Source organism: Pan troglodytes, chromosome 12, assembly GCF_028858775.2.
Source record: "Pan troglodytes isolate AG18354 chromosome 12, NHGRI_mPanTro3-v2.0_pri, whole genome shotgun sequence".
In the NCBI taxonomy this organism is placed as follows: domain Eukaryota; kingdom Metazoa; phylum Chordata; class Mammalia; order Primates; family Hominidae; genus Pan; species Pan troglodytes.
In genome coordinates, this window is record NC_072410.2 from 32,412,348 (window position 1) to 32,424,866 (window position 12,519).

The 12,519-nt window shown below is 60.6% G+C and overlaps 1 long non-coding RNA gene and 1 pseudogene across 1 annotated transcript; one reads left to right on the forward strand and one right to left on the reverse strand.

The window, feature by feature from the left end:
- Positions 1-819: 819 nt before the first annotated feature.
- LOC112206849 (sodium- and chloride-dependent creatine transporter 1-like) lies at positions 820-8,839 on the reverse strand (annotated as a pseudogene).
- A 795-nt stretch (positions 8,840-9,634) lies between these two features.
- Positions 9,635-11,972, forward strand: LOC107972921 (uncharacterized). The gene is made up of 3 exons (XR_001715386.3): positions 9,635-10,021; positions 10,672-10,887; positions 11,146-11,972. It is a non-coding gene; the product is annotated as an uncharacterized LOC107972921 (long non-coding RNA).
- The last annotated feature ends 547 nt before the right edge of the window (positions 11,973-12,519 follow it).

Below are 12,519 nucleotides of genomic sequence, written 5' to 3' on the forward strand. Positions count from 1 at the left end.
GGGTCCTCACTGGCTCAGGTTGCAGGACCCCACCAGGAGCTCTCAGGCATCCTCCCCCATTGCTGCCGCATCTTCCCTCCACCCCTCTCATTGTGTCCCAGGACTTGCGGCGTCCCTGTGAGCTCACCCAGGTTCAGGGCTTTCAGTGTCATCTCTATGTGGTAAGAACTTGCAAAGTTCCATCTCCAGTACTTTCTGGAACTCCTGTGTCCACCTGCCAACTAGACATCTCCACTTGGATGACACTTCCTGCATGACACACCCAAGGCTGACTCCGGACCATTCTCTCCTTGCCTCCCCGTTGCAGGACCTGGCAGCTCCATCTTTCCTCTTGCTCAGGCCAAATCTGTTGTCCTTAACTCCTCTTTGAGCCCTGCATCCTGGTCATGCACAACTCCTACTGGCTCCACCTTCAAAATTGATCCCTGATGCAAAGAGTTATCCCCTCTGCTGCTATCAGCCTGGCCCAAGTGACACAAGGCACCTGTTCAGTGACAAATTCTTGGGGTAACATTTTGAAAATTTCAGCACCCATGGCTTTACACCCACCCTTTCCCGTGGGTGTGGCTGCTCTCCAGCTCTCTCATCCTGCTCTCCCCAGGTGCCTCGGCTCCAGGTGGACAAGGTTTTCCCTGGGCTGCTGCCTTCCCTGCTCCCTTCCCAGTCCCCAGAAGGGTGCCGGCTTCAGAGGCCTCCAGAGTAGAGCCTTGCCCACCACAGCAGCTCCAGCTGGAGGAGGTTCCCCCTACTTCCTGCACCTCGACCCCTTAGAGCAGCAGAGGCAGAAGCAGAGGCCTGCTTTGGAAAATGACAGGTTTTTATTGCTATGTTTGCAGTGGCTTTTTAGCACAGTAAGAATGTCCCCGCAGGCCCACCACCCTCACCCAGCCCCAGCCCTCCAGCCTCTGTCCGGGTGTCAGGGAAGCCTTTCTTGGGGTCACTCAGCCGTCTCGGGACTGGACGTGACAGACATACGTGGGTTAAAGCCGCTACACAGAAGACTGGAGGTGCAGGAAATGCATCCACCTTAAGCCTGGACGTGGGAGCCGTGTCCGGGGTCCCTTCCTGGGGGTGTGCCCAGCCCAGGGCACAGGGTGGGAAGCCTGAGCAGGCCAGGTTAGCAGCCCAGACACCCAGGATGGAATATTGCAGCCTCTTGCCCCACAGACCTGTGGGCAAAGGGACAGCGTGGGGACAACCCCGAGGCCCCCACCATGCACTGGGGACCACACACACGCATCCACACAACAGACTCGCACACGCAACAGCTCAAAGCTTTTGTTTTGCCTCTGAAAGTTAGATCTATAAATTCACACTCCTAGGCTAGGGGCAGAGGGGTAAGGTAGGGCTCACAGGGATGGGAGTGGTAAGGAGAGGATGGTTTGGGCTCCTTCCTCTTTTTAGAAATATACAAGCAGAAATCTCATTCTCTCAAGTTTTTATAAAATGTGCAAAATACAAGCCTCCTTTGCCCAGAGGCACCATTTACATCTGGTATTCACCTTGCTAAGAGACAGAGATCTATATATACTCTACGTGCTCACGCACACGTGCACTCGCACCCAAGCTCACACAATTGATATTGGTGGTGATTGGCACAGGAACCAGAAGGTTCCACTGCTGGCTGGCTCTCTAAGCTTCTATAACAGGGATGGGGAGAGGGGTATAGCCCAGCTGAAATATTTGTCTTGGTTCTGCTGCCCCTCCCTTGCCTCCCTTCTCCTCTCTCTCCTCCCTCCCGTCTCTCCCTCCTTCCCTTCCTCACATTTCCCAAGCTGCCACTGCTGCTTCTGGGGTGAGGGGTCACCCAAGGGTGTGCTACAGAGCAGAGCCTGGAGAGGTGGGCAGGGGGTGGGCGTGGCAGGGGCAGGAGGAGTGCAGCACTGTGGGTGGGGGTGGGGCACTAGGCGGGGCCTAGGACCAGCTGGGCTAGGACTGGAGGGGGAGAGGCATCTATTTTTGGTGGGTTGTGATATTTTTGGCGTTTTATTAAAAATGGAAAAAGTTGTTTTAGTGAGCACTCATAGTGCTTTCTCCCCTCCTCTCCCAGGCAGACCCCAAAAGTGTCAGGGAAAGGCAGGCTCCCTGGAGGGGTGGGGTGGGGATGAAGCAGGGGCTCCTATGGCTACCAGAGGTGAGCTGGTGATGTGAGCTGAGCTGTCCCATGACACTCTCCACCACGACGACCTTGCTGCTCTCGGACACTGGGGTCAGGGTGGTCAGGCCCCTGACATCTGCATCCTGAGCTCGGTACTCCAAGTGGTGGAGGCCCCAGATGGGCTGGGTCAGGTGCTGCCAGCACTGCAGGAGAGGACATGTTGAAGCCCCCAGGGTCACCTGCTTATCCCCACGGTGACTTCCTCTGCCTCTCTCCAGCTTCCACTGCCTGCCACCCTAGTCAGGGCCACTCCTTGGCTAGGAAGCAGGCTGGGTTGAATGTTCACAGCAGGGGAGGGGAGGGCAGGCCGGGAGGGAGCCTTACCTCAGCCATGGTGCCCTTGGCCCTGAGGAGGCAGCCCAGGAGGTGCAGTGGCATGCACAGCATGGAGGACAGCACGAAGGCCCAGCCCATGGCCTCACCCCACCACGGGTACACGTTGGTGTTGTTGTAGACCAGCGGCTCGTAGTACACAACGTTGAAGATGAAGATGTCCTACAGACCAGAATGTCGTGGTTAATGGGGCCCCCACCCCGCCCCCCCTACCCCGCCCCACCTCCCCCAGCCCTTACCATGCAGACTAGCGGGGTGAAGAAGGACCAGCACCATTTCATCCAGGGGCAAGGTCGGTACCCGATCATACAGGCAATGTCGTCCGTGAAGCGGTCAGCTCCTGTGGCAAGGCGAGGCAGGAGGGCCAAGCTGGAGACCTGCCTTCCCCACCACCGTGCCCCAGCCCAGCCCTCAGCCATGACCTACCATACACCCAGGCCACCACCACGCACTCCCAAAAGGCCTGCCAGAGCAGGGTGGTGCCGCTGGCTGAGTAGTAGTCAAACAGCTGGAAGACATACATCCCACCCTGGGGGACAGAGCCCAGTCAGGGAGGATGGCGGATGGCCACCAGAGGTCACAGGCAGACCCCCCACCCCACTCACATCAGTCACCATGGAGAGATCAGTGACAAAGCAGAGGGCACAACAGAGGGCCACAGAGATCTCCCTTTGGAAACAGAAGTAGTAGGAGGCTGGGAGGAGGTCGAGGAGGCCGGTGATGAAGCCCTCCACACCTACAAACTGTGGCCAGGCCAGCTCAGGCCGAGCCCTGCACCACCCTCCACCCCTTTCCTTGCTCGCAGCCCTCACTCCGCCCCTCTCCTGGCTCCCTGTCCCAGAGCCCCATGCAAATCTGGCTGTCGAGACCAAGCAGCAACAGCATGAAGAAGAACAGGGCAGCCCAGAGTGGGGCCACTGGCATCAGTATGATAGCCTGTGGGTAGGCGATGAAGGCCAGGCCCGGCCCTGTGGGAAAGGTGCAGGCTCTAGACCTTGCAGCCGATGTCCTGCCCTGCGCGCACCCTGAGCCCTGCCTGCAACACTCGCGCCCATGCCCACGCCTGCCTCTGAGGTGCTGTCAACCCTGGGTCATGCAGCAGGGGCTGGGAGGTCCTGTCTCTGTCAACATTGAAAAATCCCAGGACCTGCCCCCACAGGCCCACAATCTGACAAGTTCTGTTTGAATCCTCATCACTTTTCAGCATTTCTATTGCGTGTTCTTGTACATCATGCATCTGGGTGGCAGTTGCTGCTCTGGAGGCGGGGCTGGGGGTAGGGCCCTACCTTACTCTGCCACCTTGGAGATGTGCATGCCCTGCTCTGCAGCCATGAAGCCCAGGATGGAGAAGACCACGAAGCCAGCAAAGAAGCTGGTCCCACTGTTGATGACAGCCAGGATGATGGCGTCCCGGAGGGGTGGAGGGGCCAGAGTGGATGGGTTAGGCTGCTGGGCAGGGCAGGGTGGGACAGGGCACGGGTGGCAGGGCAGCAGTGCTTACTTGTAGCAGTTGTTGTTGAAGCGGTTGTAGCTGCCCAGGGCTGTGAGGGCCCCCAGGCCAACGGCATAAGAAAAGAAAATCTGGGTCCCCACATCTATCCATACCTAGAGGAGGGCCGGAGAGCGCAGGCATGAGGGGCCTGCAGGGCTCCCCCACAATGCCCTGCTGCAGCCTCCCCACCTCCACCTTACCTGAGGGGACCCCAGCTTTGATCAGTCAGGTTTGAGATAGTAAATGATGCTGTCCAGGGCACCATGCAGCAGCCCTCCAAGCACCAGCAGCACGACCAGGACCACGTAGGGGAATGTAGCAGTGAAGTACACGATCTGGGGGGCCAGGCTGCTCAGCGGGGGCTGCGGCACCACCTCCCTCACAAGCCCACTCCGAGCACCTCTGGTCCCCCTTGCGGGCAGGTATGCTCAGAGGTCCCCATTCTCCTCCGAGCCATGGCTCCCGCCAGAGGAAGCTAGGGGCAAGGCTGGGCCTGGGCAGCCCTAGCAAGTGCAGTGGGGAAGCTCTCTGGGTGCCTTGTTTGTCTGCAGGGACGCATGTCAGTGGGGAGCGGGCGAGCCTCTGGGAGCTCTCCTCAGTGGGGACAGGAGGCGTGGAGCATGTGGGGAGTGAGAGCTGTGTGAGTGTGTGGGCAGTGCACGCGTGGGAGGCCCAGGCAGGGAGCGGGATATTGGATCAGGGCCGGGTCCCCCTCCTCTTCCGGAGAGAGATCGGGGCTGAGCAGGTGGAGAGTGGAACTGGGCCAGGCAGAGGCAGGCAAGACACTGCTGCCACACTGTCTGCCCCCTCTTCCCACATGCTGCTCTGGGGACCCTGTCCCCCAGGGAGCTGGCCATGTCCCACAGCTCTGGACATTGTCTTCTTTGTTCAGGTGACTCCCCAGCCTGACCAGGAGCCCACAAGGGATGTGGCCAGACTCTGCTCTGTGTCCCCAAGGCAAGATAGGCAGGTAACAGATGGCCAGACCAGGTCCAGCAGACTGTCACAAGAGTCAGAGACTGGCAGGAGGGCACCGGTGGGGGTGATGGGCACAGGGAAGGGACAGTGCCTGCTGGGGCCTCTCCCCACAGGAGCAAAGGCTGCTGGGCCCTGGATTTGCAGGGTGGGGAGTGTTGCTTGGCTTTCAGTACCTCCCCCTTCCTTAGGGCTAGACTCTGTCTGGTCACCTCCCATTGCCATGGGTGTGCCTGGCACAGACATCCAGCTCCCAGGGCTGAGCCACCCTCCCCCCTGCATGCCTCTAGTGGTACCTTTCCCATGGATTTGACCCCCTTTCAGACACAGAAGTAGACCAGCACCCAGCAGGCCAGCAGACAAAGGGTCACCTCCCAGTTGAGGGCCCCTGGCACCTCCAGTCCCCCAGACAGCCTCAAGACTTTGTTCCTAGGGGAGGGAGGGAGGTCCTATGAGGCCTGTGCCAGCAGAGGATGGAGCCACAGGGTCCACCCCAAGGAGTCGTGGCTCCCTTCTCTCCCACAGCCCAGGGTTCAGCGGGCCCTCTTGTCCATCTGGGCTGGGCCTGGAGCCCACGAGCCCCTGGCCTTTGGGAGGCCACTCCCATCCCACCCCACATGCAGCCCCAGCTCCCCCATCAGGCGGGAGTGACCAGGACAGTGATAGGCTGCCGAACCCAGGAGCAAGGCTGACCTGGCGCAGCCCCTGGGGCTGGCCCCAGGACTCTCCGAGGGCAGACAAGGGCAGGCAGGGTCCAGGAGGGACTGCCAAGAAACACCCTGGTCCCCTCTCAGGGCCATTCCCCTGGAGCCGGGCAACATGAGGGAGACCTGGGGGATGGGATGGGCTTGGCCCAGAGGTGCTGGACTCACTCCCAGAACTCGATGACAGGGGACCGGCGGTCAGCAAGCTGGTCACAGGTGAGGTTGGCCAGGCTGGCACTGGCACAGTCTTCATGGCAGAAGATCTCCACACAGTCGGGAGTGTTCCAGGTGTGGCCACATGTGGCCCAGGGCAGCGTGGTGGTAAAGGACTTGACCAGGTAATAGAAGCCCCAGGCCAGCACCATGATGTAGTAGGTGTTGCAGTAGAAGACGATCACCATGGAGGCATAGCCCAGGCCTGGGGCCGGGAAGTCCTTGCCATGTAGATTCTTTCCTGGCTACCTCCCCTGCCAACCCTTTATCTCCCCACCCAGGCTGGCAGTGCTCCTACCGTCTGTCCTTCTGGAGCCTTGTTTGTGGTGCTCCTGACTCCCCTGGACTCCCCCTTGTGTGAGCCCCAACACTGGGCTGACTCCCCAGCCTCTCTCCTCTCCTCCAGCCGCCCCCTAGACCCAAGGCAGAGCGAGCCCCTCTCCTCCTGTCCCCGTCTGACCAAGTGCTGTTGAGTCTCCAGCCTTACACACCTGGCCCCTTCTGTGGGTCCCACTGCCACCATGGCAGTTCCAGGAGGTCCAAGCCTCCACCTGGCCACCCAGTAGCTCCAGTCCTCAGCAGCTGGTGGTGGTGGTGGTGGGGAGGGGGGGGAGTTTCTAGTAGCCTGAGGTAGTGTTGGAGACAGTTGCCCCCGTAGTGGGCAACCTCAGTACGTCGCTCCACCTGTCTGTGCCCCAGCGTCCTTGGGGACAGTAATAGTAGGACCTACCTAGAGAGCCAAGTGTGCTGGGCAGGTCCCATCCCCAGCCCGGCTATGCCTGGCCTGTCCTTGCCTTGTGGAGCTGCCTATGCCCCCTCTAGTCCCTGCTTCCCCAAGTTCACTGTGTGGCCTGAACATCTCCTCCAGGCTCCCCCCTCGAGACTGGGATGCCATCACGTGGCCCCAGGCCTGGTGCTCAGGACAGGAAAAGATTTCTCAAGTGGGAGCCAGCTGGGAAAAGGGGGCAGTCCCTGAGGCTGGCCAAGGGCTGCTCACCTTTGAACAGGGGACAGACATTCCAGACATTGATGCTGCCGGCCTTCATGAACTGGCCCAGCGAGATCTCCAAGAAGAAAATCGGGATTCCTCCGACCAGGGCTATCAGGATGCAGGGAATAAGGAACACACCTGGGGGTGGAGGCACAGGGTGGACTCAGGGTGGCCCCCAGCCAGGCTGCCCAGGCCCAGCGGGCCAGCCCAGACTCCAAAGGCCCCATCACAACTTCCCACTGGGTGAGTCAGTGTAGGGGTGGCCACTGACTCGGGCCCCACGTAGGGTCTTGAGGGGCTGGGTTCAGTGTGTTGAAGAGGTGCTACGGTAGCCCCTGGGCCATTGAAGCCCTATTCCCTGGGTGGCAGAGAGGCGCTAGGCCCACAGGGCTTCCACCCCCACGGTCACTTGGGGTGATGGCCATGGAGGACATGCACGCTCAGACATGCAGCCTGTCCCTAGTGCCGCAATTCCCTGTTTCAGGCAGCAGAGTGAGGGCACGTGCGTGTGTGCATGTGCGCCAAGGCTGGGTGATCAGGCCTGAGGGGCTCATCCAAAGGCAGGGAGTGCGACTGTCCTGCACTTGGACGCTTGCCTGCAAGTGTGAGGTCCAAGGCAGAGGGCGGGTGGGTCACAGTCCCCTGCTGGTGGGATGGCCACGTGCAAGGACAGAGGGATACAGGTGCGGGAAGAGGGGCCAGGCCGGCCTTAGCAAGCCCAGGGAGTCAGGCTCTACAGGAGATAGGCAGGGCATGACACAGGCCCTGGCCAGCAGGCTGGGGTGGGGGTGGCAAAAGGGCAGGGAGAGCTGGGTGCCACTACCCCCTTCTCCTCTCTGGGCCTCCTACCCTTGCCCTGGCTGGGCTCGCTCCACTACTCAGAGGCCGAGCTTGGCTGCAACTTGCCTGACTCCAGGTCTCAGCATCCTTCTCCTAAACTTGGGCAAAGGCCTTTGCTCTGGACCTCTGTTTCCCACCCATCACTGGGTCACTTCGGCTTCCAGAAACCCCAGTGCTGTTTTGTAGTCACAGGACACACGCGTGCCCATCGCTCTTGCTAAGCTGGGCCCGGGCAGGCGGGCGGGTATGGGACGCGCATGCAGTGTGTCCAGTTGCGGCACCAGGCGGGCCAGGCCGCAGGATTCCCAAGCCTAGCTCAGGTACCCAGTGTTCCAGGCCCGGGCCAGAGGGGAGGGGTGGGAGGGCCGCGAGGGGAGGGGAGGGCAGGGAGAGGGACAGAGTGGCCCAGAGTGTGTGTGTGTGTGTGTGTGTTCGTGTGTGTGCACACGTGGGGGGCCCACACAATGTGCCGCTTGTGTGCCCGACCCGCAGGGGCAGCCAGGGCTCCTTACCTCGAGGAGACCCCAAGGCGCAGGCCTGCTTTCCCACCTCGGCGGCCAATCGCTCCTTCCAGCCCAGGAGTCTGGGGGGCAGCCTCGCGGGCATCGCCGGCCCCCGCCCCTCACCCTGCCAGGCACATGACTGCGAGAGGGGTGGAGGCGCCCGGCCCAGCCACCGAGCAGCAGCGGTGGACCAGGGGCGGCCTCGACCCCGCATGCCCAGGGGCCAACCGCTGCCCGGACTTCACCCCTCCGCGGCGGCTCCGGGGGTTGGGGGTCGGGCGTCGGGGGCGGCGGCCTGCTGGGGGAGGGGGCCGCGGGGGGCGGGGGAGCTCACCTCCGCCGTTCTTGTAGCACAGGTAGGGGAAGCGCCACACGTTGCCCAGGCCCACGGCGAAGCCCACGCACGACATGATGAAGTCCATCTGGCGCGTCCAGGTCTATCTCGCGCGGCGGCACGGCCAGGCCGCTGCCGGGTGTCCCCAGGCCCGCGGGGCCGTCGCCCTTGGCCGGGGCCCCGTCGGGCCCGGGAGCGATGAGGGGGCCCTTCTTCTGGTCGCTGGACACGCTATAGATGCCATTCTCGGCGCTCTTCTTCGCCATGGCCCCAGCGGGCCTCACGGCCGGGCTGGGGTCGCGGCACCCTGCGGGGGGCTGCGGTCAGGCGCGGGGCACCGGCGGCACCGGGGAGGGCCCCGAGGGCGCGGGCCGGCCGGGGGCCGGGGGGCGGCCGGGCCAGGGGACGGGGCGGCCGGGCCAGGGGACGGGGCGGCGGGCGGGCGGCGGGGTGCGGGTCACAGGCGGCGCAGTCAGAAGCAGTCCACGAAGCACTTGAAAGTGAGCCTGAAGAATCTCCTGTGTGTCAGGGGCCCGGGGGCACGCGGGCGTCGGCGGGGCCCGGCCGGGCGGCAGCGGCAGCCGTTCCGGAGGCTCTTGCCCGCGGCTCGGGCGGTGGCGGCTGCCACGGCTCCTCGCCCGACCCGAGGCTCAGCCTAGCGGGGCGCGGGCGATATCGGCGCCCGTAGTCTGCAAGCGGCGGCTGGAGCAGGGGCCTGTGGCCCGCGTCCCCGGCCCCGGCCGGGGCCGCGGCGGCTGCCCGAGTCACCCGAGACTCCGGTGGCGGCGGCGGCGGCGGCGGCTCAGGCGCGCCTCGCCCTCTCCTTCCGGGCGGCGGCGGCTGCAGCCGCTCTCGGGGCCGCGGCGGGCTCAGCGACTCGCCACCGCGTTCCGACTGTCCCTCTCTTCCCGGTTCCCGGCCGGCAGCTGCTTAAAAACCGACTCCGGGGTGATGTCACTATCTCCCCACCCCCACGGCTGGCCGGCCCCCCTCTCCCTCCCGCCCTCCTCGTCACAGTCCGCCCACCTCGTCCCTGCCCTCCTCCCGGGGAGGAGACGCCGCTCCAGCGGGAGGCAGGATGGTTGCTACCTGGGGCGGCCGCCAGCTCCTCCCGCAGGGCTCCGGGCCGCCCCTCGCCCCAGGGTCGCCCGCTCCTAGTGTGGCCCAGGCTTCCCGGCCTGCCCCTCCCAGCCCTAGGAAGACGTCCCCCGGACCCCCTCAGCCCTCCGCCTCCCCTTCTCTCCCTTTCTCCCCGCTCCTGGCAGGCTGCAGCCGTCTCCTCCCGGTGCTCGCTCCTTCCTTGAGCTCTGTCCCCCGCTGCCCACTGGGGGCTAGAGCTTCCCGGCTACCCTGGAAGCTGGAGGCTGGGACCAGCTCTTCAGGTGACAGGCCTCTGTGTCTCCACAGTGGCCAGATGGGAGCCTGCCTGACTGATGAGCAAGGCTCCAGTTTGTCACCAAGGCAGAGAAGGGGCCCGGGTAAATGACGCCGGTGGCCCCCACCCCTGCCTGGCATGAGAGTGGGTAGGGGCTTCGGACTTGAGGGGACTGGAGCGGGGATAAGGCAAGGCTGCCCCCTGGTGCCTGGCGGGTGCACAGACCCTTCCCCAAAGGCCTCAGGCCTGAGGTCCTGGCTGCCCACCCCCCACCCACCCCGTGTTCCTCTCCCCAGGACCCCCCAGGCCTACCCAGCAAGAGCCAGCTTGTTGGGCTGCCTCTCCGCCACCATCTGAGCAGCTTGGTTAGAATTTTCTAGGGCAACAGTAGCCTGGGGGTGGGGTGGGGAAGGAAGTGGTCATTCTCCTGGCCTGGGAGGTAAAGTGTGCCCCCCTCAACTTCAAGCTCCCTGATCTGATCGTGGACACTGCAGTCCCCAGATGGCTCATCCCGTTAAGCTAAGCCCTCGGCCATCCCTCCAGCTTTAGGAAGAAAAGCAGTTCTGGCCCAAGCCAGACTGAGCTTCCTGGGTGAGGGAGGGGCAGTGTCCCTACCCAGGCTTGGAGGAGGAGCCTCAAGGGGTGTGTGTGGTTGGGGGAGACAGGCGGTGTCACCTGTGCTTAGACCAGGGGCGGTGGGTGGGTACCCTTGAGGTGGCAAGGTCACACTGCTCATCAGAAGTTTCTCACTAGGGTCTTCTCTGGCCCAGCCTTTGACTGAAGCTGGTCTGGAGACAGGAGAGTTAGAGAAGTGACTCATAGATGGCCTAAAGAAGCGGGGCCACTCAAGGACTCAGGACAGAGGGCCAATCCAGCTGGACCGCAGGCAAACCCCATGGCCTTTGAGAGAAGAGAGAAGAGGACCCGGTGAAGTAGGCTCCGAGGGCCTCAGCCCAGCAGGAGTGCAGGGTGGGCGTGTGATGTCATCGAAGGGAGGACAGTGACCTGGGGGAGGGCCGCTTTGAGGGAGAGTGCAGGCCACCGCCAGAGAGCTCTGGGAGCGGAGGGCAGGGAAGACTTTCAGATGTTGCTTGTCCAAGGGGTGGGGGTGGAAGGGAGAGAGAGCAGAGGCTCGAGAGGGATGTAGGAGAGCTGATGGCACTTTGGGGACAGCCTCAGGGCTGCAATTGAGGAGGGCTCCCTCCCTCATGCAGGCTTTTCCTCCAGGAGCTGCACCAGGAACTCACAGAGGATCAGGGAGAATTCTGAGAACATGCTACTGTGGTGCTGCCTAGAGAGGAAGGATAAATGATGACAAGTACATCTCTGAGTAACGTATGGGCACTTGTTCATGAAAACTGTTTTTCTGAAAGCTTGTGAAGGTCTTCAAATACTCGCTATCAGTTGAGGACAAACATTTACACCCTCCTTCCACAGGGAGTTCAAGCAGGCTGGATGGGTCCATCTATGGATGATCTTCCCCAGCCCCTTCCTCTTCCCAGCTCATCCCTGGCTCTCTGTATGAACAGTTCTCATCAGTGGAATGTGGTTGATGAAGTGAGGTCTTCAATTTTCTCATCTACTGTGTGGTCATGTTATTTTCCTCATCTGAGGCTTAAAAACTCACCTGCATGCAGCACATGACAGCTTAAAATCTCTTGTGAACAAAACAGTAACAAAGACACCCACCAGGGTTGAGCATCCCGTGTTGATGACAGCGACCACCAGGGGTCAATGTCCTCTTCACAATCCTGTGTCAGAGCATCACTTGACTGATTTCATTAGCAACTTCCCAGGAGAATCAGCTTACAAAATACTTGTCCCATTTTCCATGCAGATGTAACCCATCTATTTTACTGAAGAAATGGGAAGAGCTGAATGCTGAATACACTGAATGTCTGCAGGTTGTGCAAGTTTGTGACTTTATCACCTTCTAATTTCTGATCTGTGTGAACCACTCTACAGATTTTTCTCACTGGTGTGAGAAAAATCAGCCCTCTGGATGTCAAATATAATAGACTTTCAATAATATAAAAGTCAACACAAGCTCCTCATGGTTTCACTGCTCAGTGATGACTCTAAACTTACACAATGTGTTTCTTTATTAGTTTTGTTTTCTGGTACCTCTACTCGGCATCTTCACCACACCCATTTTATGTTTCTTATACAGGTAATTGATAATTTTAAAATTTATTGGTGCTTACTTTAATTAAATAAGCAGACAATATCTTAGAATTTAAAAAAAATGTGCAGTAAAAGGAAATGCAATAAATTTTAATGTAAGGAAACCAGCAGCTGAAAGCAAGGGAAATCTCTTCTGCTGCATAGGAGGGTATGGAGACCTCATAAAACGATGATTTTCTGCAGTTTAATCATTATTGCCACACAAGTGATAGCATCCTCTCTCTTTATATCAGCACATTCCCTAACGTACAATAAAGACTGAGGAGCACAGATACCGCCAACCAGACTGACCAGCACCTCTCACCGAGTGCCTGAGCTGATAGTGATAGATATCACATTTGTCTAACAAAATCATTACACCCTGTAAGGATACCCACCAGTCATAAGGAGACAATTTAAAAAATTTAGTCAAAGCCC